Genomic DNA, 9,272 nt, shown 5'->3' with positions numbered 1-9,272 from the left:
CAAGTTTCCGTTAAAAACAACAAGGAGTCTGGTGGCACCTTAAAGAATAACAGATTTATTTGAGCATAAGCTTTCATGGGTAAAAACCCCACTTCTTCAGATGTACTTCAGACCCACGAAAGCCTATGCTCAAATAATCTGTTAGTCTTTAAGGTGCCACCGGATTCCTTGTTGTTTTTGTGGATACAGAATAACATGGCTATCTCCGATACTTGTCACAAGTTTCCCTTGCTGCCACACAGGAGATGCATTGCCTAGGTACAGGAAAGTCGACACTTGGAAATTACACTGTCCTTTACTCTGGACATTCAAGTGGGCAAGTGAAGCATAGAGATAAGGTTGCTATACCAGTGGGCAAGAGAACAGTAACTTCATCGAACAGCTGGAAACTGGTGTCTGAGGAGATTGTCATAGCAAGGTTTCCTACTACCTACAATAAACTATGCACAACTGTGATCTGCTGTTACATACACAAACAGACGCAGGAGAAGAGGAAGAGAAGGACAGATTTATCAACGGCTAGATAGCATTGTAGATGAGATTCCTGATCTAGCTATGATCCTGATAATGGGAGATATGAATGCAAAGATTTGTGGCAGATATGGTAAGCAAATGAACAGTGCTATCCTAATGCCATGTGGTCCAGCTAACGATAATAGAGAAAGATAAGAACTTGCTATAACAGGGGTTCTCAAAAACTTCATTGCACCACGACCCCCTTCTGACAACAAAAATTACTTTGTGACGCCAGGAGGGGGGCCGAAGCCTGAGCCTACCTAAGGCCTGGCTCCCCCAGGCCAGAAGGGGCCAAAGTTGAAACCCAAGGGCTTCAGGCCTGGGTGGGAGGGGCCTGAAACCTGAGCCCAGGGCTGAAGCCCAAGCCTGAGCCCTGCACAGGGCTCAGGCTTGGGCTTCAGCCCCGGGCCCCAGCAAGCCTAAAGCCAGCCCTGGCGACCCCATTAAAAAGGGGTCCCAACCCACAGTTTGAGAACCATCGTGCTATAACATGCACTAATTATTGGTGATACTTGGTTTCCTCACAAAGACATGCACAAGGTTACGTGGAACTCAGCAGATGGTTAAACCACAAACCAGACTGACCACATGTCAGGAGACCGGGTTGTAGGCAGTCAGGCATAGTGGTCAGAGTGGGAGTCATGCCTAATGGTGGAAGTCCAAATGCCAGAACCAGGGATTGAGACAGGGCCAAAACCAAGAAGCAGGTCCAAAGATCAGAACTAGAGTCAGAATCCAAATGCCAGAGCCAAGAATCAAGACAGAGTCAGAGTCAGGAATCAGAGCTGAGGGTCAGAACCAGATCATCGGGGGCAGGGAAGACAGGAGCAGGGCTTGTTCTGAGGCAGGAGCAAGGCTGGGTGTAGGACCGGATCTGGGCTGAAGCTGTGGAGGAGCAGAGCAAGAGCAGGGCTTGGTGAGAACTGAGCACAGGGAGGCAGAGAATCCATGGGCACTGAGCACCCAGCAAGCTACTACTGCTGCTGAGTTTAAGAACCAGCCTACTAACTTCTTCAGCCAACCAGGCAGGGCGGTCCATCAAGCTGCCTACCTGGCTTGTTAGGATGCCAGGAATATGGCACAGCTGAGGGCCTTACTCCTGACACCACATTGTTATCAGTAAAAAGCACAGACAATCACCGTTGGCACTACCCTCCAAGTGTGGTAGTGATCATGAACTACTAGTGGGAAAGGTTACAATTAAGTTCAAGTCCAAGAAAATGATGGATGCAACTGGAGCCAAATTTGATCTTGATGAATTAAAGGATAACTTTGTGAGGGAGGCATACAAAGTAGTACTTGGGGGCGTTTCAGGCCACTACTCTGCAATGAAGAAATCTCACTACAGAATGGATGGGAACTATTCAAGGACACAACACAAAATGCAGTGGAGGAAGTAACTGGAAATTGTAAGCAAACAGAGGAAAGCTGGTCAAGTCTGTGACAGAATACTACAGGAAAAATGTAAACAAGCTAAGACTGCTGAGAAAGTGGAAGAAGTAAAAGCATTGCACAAAACAATGAAGAAATCACAAAAGCACCTCAATCCTATTATTATCAGTGGAATTAGAGAGCAATGTCCGTGTGTGGGTGTGAGCGCACGCGCACAACACGTTAATGAAATGGGTTAAAATTTGACCAGATTCTGATCTCACTTAAGTCATGATTCTACAGCAGTCAAGCATGCACTCAAGGCACCCCTCCTCAGGACTTCAGTGGGACCCAAGCACTTTCCTGACTAGAAGTGCTTTTTGGAATCAGGGCCTTTAAGTCCAGTGTAGCAGGGTGCAGTCTCTGAACGTTCCCCCCTGTGGTGAAGCATGCTCCTGTAGACACCTTGCCTCGGTTCCTCTCCTTTGTCTTCACCATCCCACACATCTTTCAGCACACTCAGCTGCTGAGGTGACTTTAGCCCTGTACTAAGTCACATAAGAGTCAACCCTTCCAGGTGATTAAAGTCCAAACAAACCAAAAATAAAATCATCTGCTCCTCTTGGGCTAAGCAATCCACCCGTCATAAAAATAAAGGGAAAAGTAACTACCTTTCTGTATACAATGTTATAAAATCCCTCCTGGCCAGAGGAAAAACCCTTTCACCTGTAAAGGGTTAAGAAGCTAAGATAACCTCACTGGCACCTGACCAAAATGACCAATGAGGAGACAAGATACTTTCAAATCGGGAGGGGTGGGGAACAAAGGGTTCATCTGTCTGTGTGATGCTTTTGATGGGATCAGATCAGGAATGCAGTCTGAGAACTTCTGTTAGTTAGTAAGTAATCTAGCTAGAAATGCGTTAGATTTTCTTTTGTTTAATGGCTGGTAAAATAAGCTGCGCTGGGTGGAATGTATATTCCTGTTTTTGTGTCTTTTTGTAACTTAAGGTTTTGCCTAGAGGGATTCTCTATGTTTTGAATCTGATTACCCTGTAAGGTATTTACCATCCTGATTTTACAGAGCTGATTCTTTTACCTTTTCTTTAATTAAAATTCTTCTTCTAAGAACCTGATTGATTTTTCATTGTTCTTAAGATCCAAAGGTTTGGGTCTGCGTTCACCTGTACAAATTGGTGAGGATTTTTATCAAGCCTTCCCTAGGAAACAGGGTGTAGGGCTTGGGGTGGGGATTTTTTTGGGGGGGAGGACGTCTCCAAGTGGGCTCTTTCCCTGTTCTTTAACACGCTTGGTGGTGGCAGCATATGGTTCAAGGACAAGGCAAAGTTTGTACCTTGGGGAAGTTTTTAACCTAAGCTGGTCAGAATAAGCTTAGGGGGTCTTTCATGGAGGTCCCCACATCTGTACCTTAGAGTTCAGAGTGGGGAAGGAACCTTGACAACCCCTCTTGGGGGCTCAGTTTCTGTCGTTTTATACTCTCCCTGGAATCTCTCCCCAGCCTGGGTCCTCTCTAGGGTTTACAGGCGTCTAGTTTTTGACCGATGGGGGAGGGAAGAGAAGTGGGGGACAGAGCTACGAGGGAAGAGGCAAAGCAGGGCAGGGCCTTAGGGGGAAGAGGTGGAGTAGGGGTGGGGTCTTGAGGGAAGAGACAGAGCAGGGAAGGTTCGCTCAATGTCCGGTTTTCACAAATTGGAAAGTTGGCCACCTTAGTCCTCTCCCCTACATCAGGGGCATCTGTTAGAGACCTCCTGCTCCCTGTAACACATCCCCATTCTAGCTGTCCTCCTCAGCTGAGCTTTTGTTTTACATATGCCAGGTGCTCTTCATCAGGCACTACAGCTTCAGTTGGGAGGCAGCTAACTACTCTCTGGTGGGGCTGGGTCCATCTCCTCTTAAAAGGCCAGTCACCTTGTGACACTGAGAAACTAAGAGATTATTAGTGTTTTTAATTTTTAGCCTAGCCAATGTAGTTTCAGGTATTATTTTAATCTAAATTACAGAGAAGGGCTTTGTTTTGTTGTATTCTCAACTGAACCATAAAAACACAGGGGAGATGCATTTCTGGAAGGTACTCCGTACAATGATGAAAGCTGTACAAGAACCAGAGCACATCAGAGAAATAACAGAATGCCAGAAATATAAAACTGTAAACTATTTTGACTTGGTGCATGTTATATAGTCAAACTACCCCATAACAAAAATGTAATTTTATTTTAACATTTTAATTTACTAGAGACTGATGAGGCTTAGTCACAGAGAACAAAAGTGAGTGAAAAGAAGATAGGATGGTTTTGTGGTTAAAGCACTGGTATGGGACTCAGGAATCCGAATTCAGCTCCGCCACAAATGTCTGTGTGATCTTGAATAAATTACTTAATCTCTCTTTGCTTCAACTCCCCATCTTCAAAACTGAGATAGCACCACCGTGGTGCTGTGACAAAATATTCATTATTTGTGTTGCAGTCAGCTGTCACTTTGATGGAGCTATACAATGACCTACATAAATAGAAATTATTCTCCTTTAATTTGAGTTTGCTAGCAAGGAATGACACTTTTTCATGCTTTCTATTCTATAAAAGTCCTACACACATTCCACTCTTTAAAATAAGGCATGCTTTCCTAACTTTTATATTTTTCTTCCACAAAAACGTTAACATCATCTTTAACTTTATAGGTATCATGAAAAAACTTTAAAGAAATACTCTTGCAAAATTAGTCATGGAAGGACTTCTAAAGATTTTTTTTTTCCGCTATTCTTATAAAGCAGCCATTCTCAAACTGTGGGTTGCGACCCCATTCTAATGGGGTCGCCAGGGCTGGCATAAGACTTGCTGGGCCCCAGGGCCAAAGCCCAAGACCCACCGCCCAGGGATGGAGCCAAAGCCTGAAGGCTTCAGCCCTGAGTGGCAAGACTCAGGTTACAGGCCTTCCACCTGGGGCTGAAGCCCTTGGGCTTCAGCTTTCCCCCCCACCCCCCAGCTCGGGGCAGCAGAGCTCAGGCTTTGGTCCCCCCTCCTGGGGTTGTGTAGTAATTTTCATTGTCAGAAGGGGGTCACAGTGTAATGAAGTTTGAGAACCCATTATACAGTATATTTAGCTCTTCAGAAGACAGAAGAATGACTACAATTCAGTCAAATAGTATAATAGCGAATGATGTACAACGCTCTCGAGTACGCAGAGAAATTTCACAATACTTTCACATCGCACGTCTTTTGTTCTGATTGCTTAACGGCATAAAACAACAACAGACTACAATAGTCTGTAGAGTCGATGCCAATTTAAACAGGGTGTGCAAAGTATGAAAACTGCAATCCTGGTTCAAAATATTCTTAAGAAGGATGAAGAAAGAGGGTATTTGCACCTTACTGTTGTTCTCGATCAACAATATGTTGCCCTATTGGTGAGGAGAACAAACTTACATTTCGTTATTGAGGCCTAAGTGACCCACTTGAAATTGTTATTGAAAAAAGGTTACTTAGTTAATGATTCCAATAAGATTTGCTTATATACAGTTTTGTTTGCTTCTGTCCTTAGCAGCCCTTATCCACTCTTGTCATAAACATAAAGGGAAGGGTAAACACCTTTCTATATACAGAACTATAAAATCCCTCCTGACAAGAGGCAAAACCCTTTCACCTGTAAAGGGTTAAGAAGCTAGGATAACCTTGCTGGCACCTGACCAAAATGATCAATGAGGAGACAAGATACTTTCAAATCGGGAGTGGGGGGAACAAAGGGTTCATCTGTCTGTGTGATGCTTTTGCTGGGACCCGGTCAGGAATGCTCTTCAGAACTTCTGTTAAGTTAGTAAGTAATCTAGCTAGAAATGTGTTAGATTTTCTTTTGTTTAATGGCTGGTAAAATAGTTGTGCTGAACGGAATGTATATTCCTGTTTTTGTGTCTTTTTGTAACTTAAGGTTTTGCCTAGAGGGATTCTCTATGTTTTGAATCTGATTACCCTGTAAGGTATTTACCATCCTGATTTTACAGAGCTGATTCTTTTACCTTTTCTTTAATTAAAATTCTTCTTCTAAGAACCTGATTGATTTTTCATTGTTCTTAAGATCCAAGGGTTTGGGTCTGCGTTCACCTGTACAAATTGGTGAGGATTTTTATCAAGCCTTCCCTAGGAAATAGGGTGTAGGGCTTGGGGTGGGGATTTTTTTGGGGGGGGGAGGACGTCTCCAAGTGGGCTCTTTCCCTGTTCTTTGTTTAACACGCTTGGTGGTGGCAGCATATGGTTCAAGGACAAGGAAAAGTTTGTACCTTGGGAAAGTTTTTAACCTAAGCTGGTCAGAATAAGCTTAGGGGGTCTTTCATGGAGGTCCCCACTAGCTAGTCTCCTTGTATATCACTATGATATGTCAATATCCCCTTCACACACCTCTTAACCACCCAATATTTTCTCCAGTCTTCTATAACACTACAACATAGAGCATACTCAAACATAACATGACCCCAATACTGTATGAGCTTGGGCAGGAGGACCCTTGCCCCCATGTGCAGCTCATTGTAGGATCAAGGCCTAGAACAGTGGTCTCCAACCTTTTAAGCACAAGATCACTTTTTGAATTTAAGTGCAACCTAGGATCTACCCTGCCCTTTCCCTGAGGCGGGGGCTGGTGTGCAGGAGGGGGTGTGGACTCTGGGCTGAGGTCAAGGGGTTCAGAGTGGGGGGGCCCTCTGGGCTGAGCCTGGGACAGGGAGTTGGGGTGTAGAGGTAGTGAGGGGTGCAAGCTCTGGGAGGGAGTTTGGGTGCACGAGGGGGCTCTGGGATGGGACAGGGGATTGGGGTGTAGGCTCCAGGAGGGGACTCAGGGCTGGGATGGGGGTTGTGGTGTAGAAGAAATGCAAGCTCCCACCGGGCAGCACTTACCTTGGGCGATGGCACACCAGGGCTAAGGCAGGTTACTTGCCTGCTCCAGCCCCGCACCACTCCCAGAAGCTGCCGGCATGTCCCTGCAGCCCCTGGGGAGAGGGGGGCATGTGGCTCCGGGCGCTGCTCCTCCCTTCAGGTCAATGGGAGCTGCAAGGGCAGTGCTACTGGTGGGAGCAGGGAACGGAGACCCCCCCCCTCCTCCCCACGCAGGGATGAGCCGGCCACTTTGGGAGCAGAGTGAGGCCAGGGCAGGCAGGGAGCCTGCCTTAGCACTGCTGCACCACTGGACTTTTAGCAGCCGGAGACTGCGATCGACTGGCAGAGGCTCTGCGATCAACCAGTCAATCGCGATCTACTGGTTGGTGACTACTGGCCTAGAACTTTCCAAGATAAATAATCTCTTTGCTGCTGTTAGTAGTAGTAGTAATAGTAGACAAAAGAAAAATACCCTGTAATGTATTTCCCCATATCTTTTATAAACACTGGCTTTCCTAAAATCAATCAGCACTCATGGGAAAACACAATCTGCAGATAAATCTTCTCTAACATGGCACTGGCTCCTTTAACTATTTTCTTAATCTGTGACACATTTTAAAAAAATTCATTCATATAACACTGTCTCACGTAGGCCAACACAAACTGTCTTCTGTATTGCATCATTTAATGCAGCATCTCATGGAAACAGGCGAGACTAGGAAGAGCTGACTCAATGCAATGGCAGTCAGGCCAGGTGAAGGAAGAGTAGAACAAAAGAGAATGGCAGGCAACATTCTCAAACTCAAAACAATATTAAAAAAGAAAAAAGAAAGAGAGAATTCCAAGTTTCAGCAACAAAACAAAAAACAGGAGAAAATGACTTAGGCAGAGAAAATGGTAGAAGTAGGGGGGAAAATGCCACGTCTTTCTTAGTATACTTGCAATGAAGGAAATCCAACTCAGGCCGAGGTGGCAGACACCAAGACTTAGGGCCTTAGGCCCAGAATGAAAATTCAGTGGATGTTAGGAGCCTAAATACCTTTATGGATCTGGGTCCTAATCCTGAAAAATGATCCACACACGTAGATCTGTGTGTCTATATTTGTTTCAATGGTATTCTACACAGATAGAAGGAATCAAGAGAGCTCCACCCAGGTGGATCAGATTGTAAGATCAAGGAACGAAAGGGTATTCATTTGATATATCCCTTCAGACACACACATGCATGCATGCATGCATACACAGTACCCAGAGAGTTTGTTCTTTTAAAGAAATGATGTGACACACATAAAGCTTACTCAAAGGGACCCATCCTAGATGCAAGCCATAAAAATGTGTCGTAATACATGCCTGGAGAGTCAAATTGTAGGAATATAACCATTGGGAAATACAACTTAAAATAGTTTTATTTCCTAACATTCCTCATGTTTGAGGTGCACACTGAGGCAGGGAGTAGCTAGCATTTTGAAATGTACTCACACACTTGCTGATCTGTTGCTCTCAATCTACAATCTATATCCATAAACTCCCAAGGCCGGCATGCCAGATGCTAAGCAATGAGCAAAAGGCTGAGTGTCATCAACTTCCACTGCCTTCAGTGGGAGTTGTAGATGTTGAGAATTTCTCAGGACAAGGTTCCATGTGACTACCAACCAGTGTGGCCAACTTTTTCAGTTTTTGTTGTTCTTCCTCAAAGCCCTAGCTCTTGGGCTAATTCATAATTACGTGTGACTCAGTTTTTGCCTTTAAAAAGTAAGTTTCTAGCCCTTGTGTGCAGAGAAAAGCTTGAAAATATGACCTGAGGTCACTGGAAAGGCTCAAAATTTAGAAATTAAAGAGTCCAAGATTAAATTATTTCTTTAAAATCGCATGATTTTTTGAGGCCTGACCTGTGATTTTTGCAATGCTTTGGTATGGAAATACTGCTAACATGGTAGATGCAATTATATGCTGAGCCCTTGCAGTGTATTAAAAGGCCTGATCAGTGCTATCCCACAAGAAATATTGCCTTCAGACTGGACAGAAGGATCTGTGGGATCAAGTCCCCATATCGAGAGAGAACCTGAATGGAGCAGACAGGGTATGTCTACACCAGGGGTTCTCATGAAGTTGGGACCCCTTGCGGGGGCGAGTTGTCAACCTCCACCCCAAACCCCACTTGCCTCCAGCATTTATAATGGTGTTAAATATATTAAACAGTGTGTTTAATTTAATGGGGGGGGGGAGGGTTGCACTCAGAGGCTTGCAATGTGAAAGGGATCACCAGTAAAAAACAGTTTTAGATCTACCAGGCTACACAGCAGTTTGGAGCAACCCTCTCAGCCTCGTCAACAGACTTCGGCTAGCAGGAATCAGGCTTGTGCGCTACAAAGAGCTGTACACAGCCAGCGCTTTGAAGTTGTGGCTTGGGCTGGAGATTGGGCTTTGAAACCCAGCGGACAGAGACTTCAGAGCTGGAGCCCAGCCCACACCAAAAGTACTATCTATAACACAGCTATTCTGAGAGACC

Source organism: Dermochelys coriacea, chromosome 1 (genome assembly GCF_009764565.3).
Source record: "Dermochelys coriacea isolate rDerCor1 chromosome 1, rDerCor1.pri.v4, whole genome shotgun sequence".
NCBI lineage: Eukaryota > Metazoa > Chordata > Testudines > Dermochelyidae > Dermochelys > Dermochelys coriacea.
The sequence above is the reverse complement of the archived record's forward strand: the minus strand, read 5'-3'. Positions refer to the sequence as shown.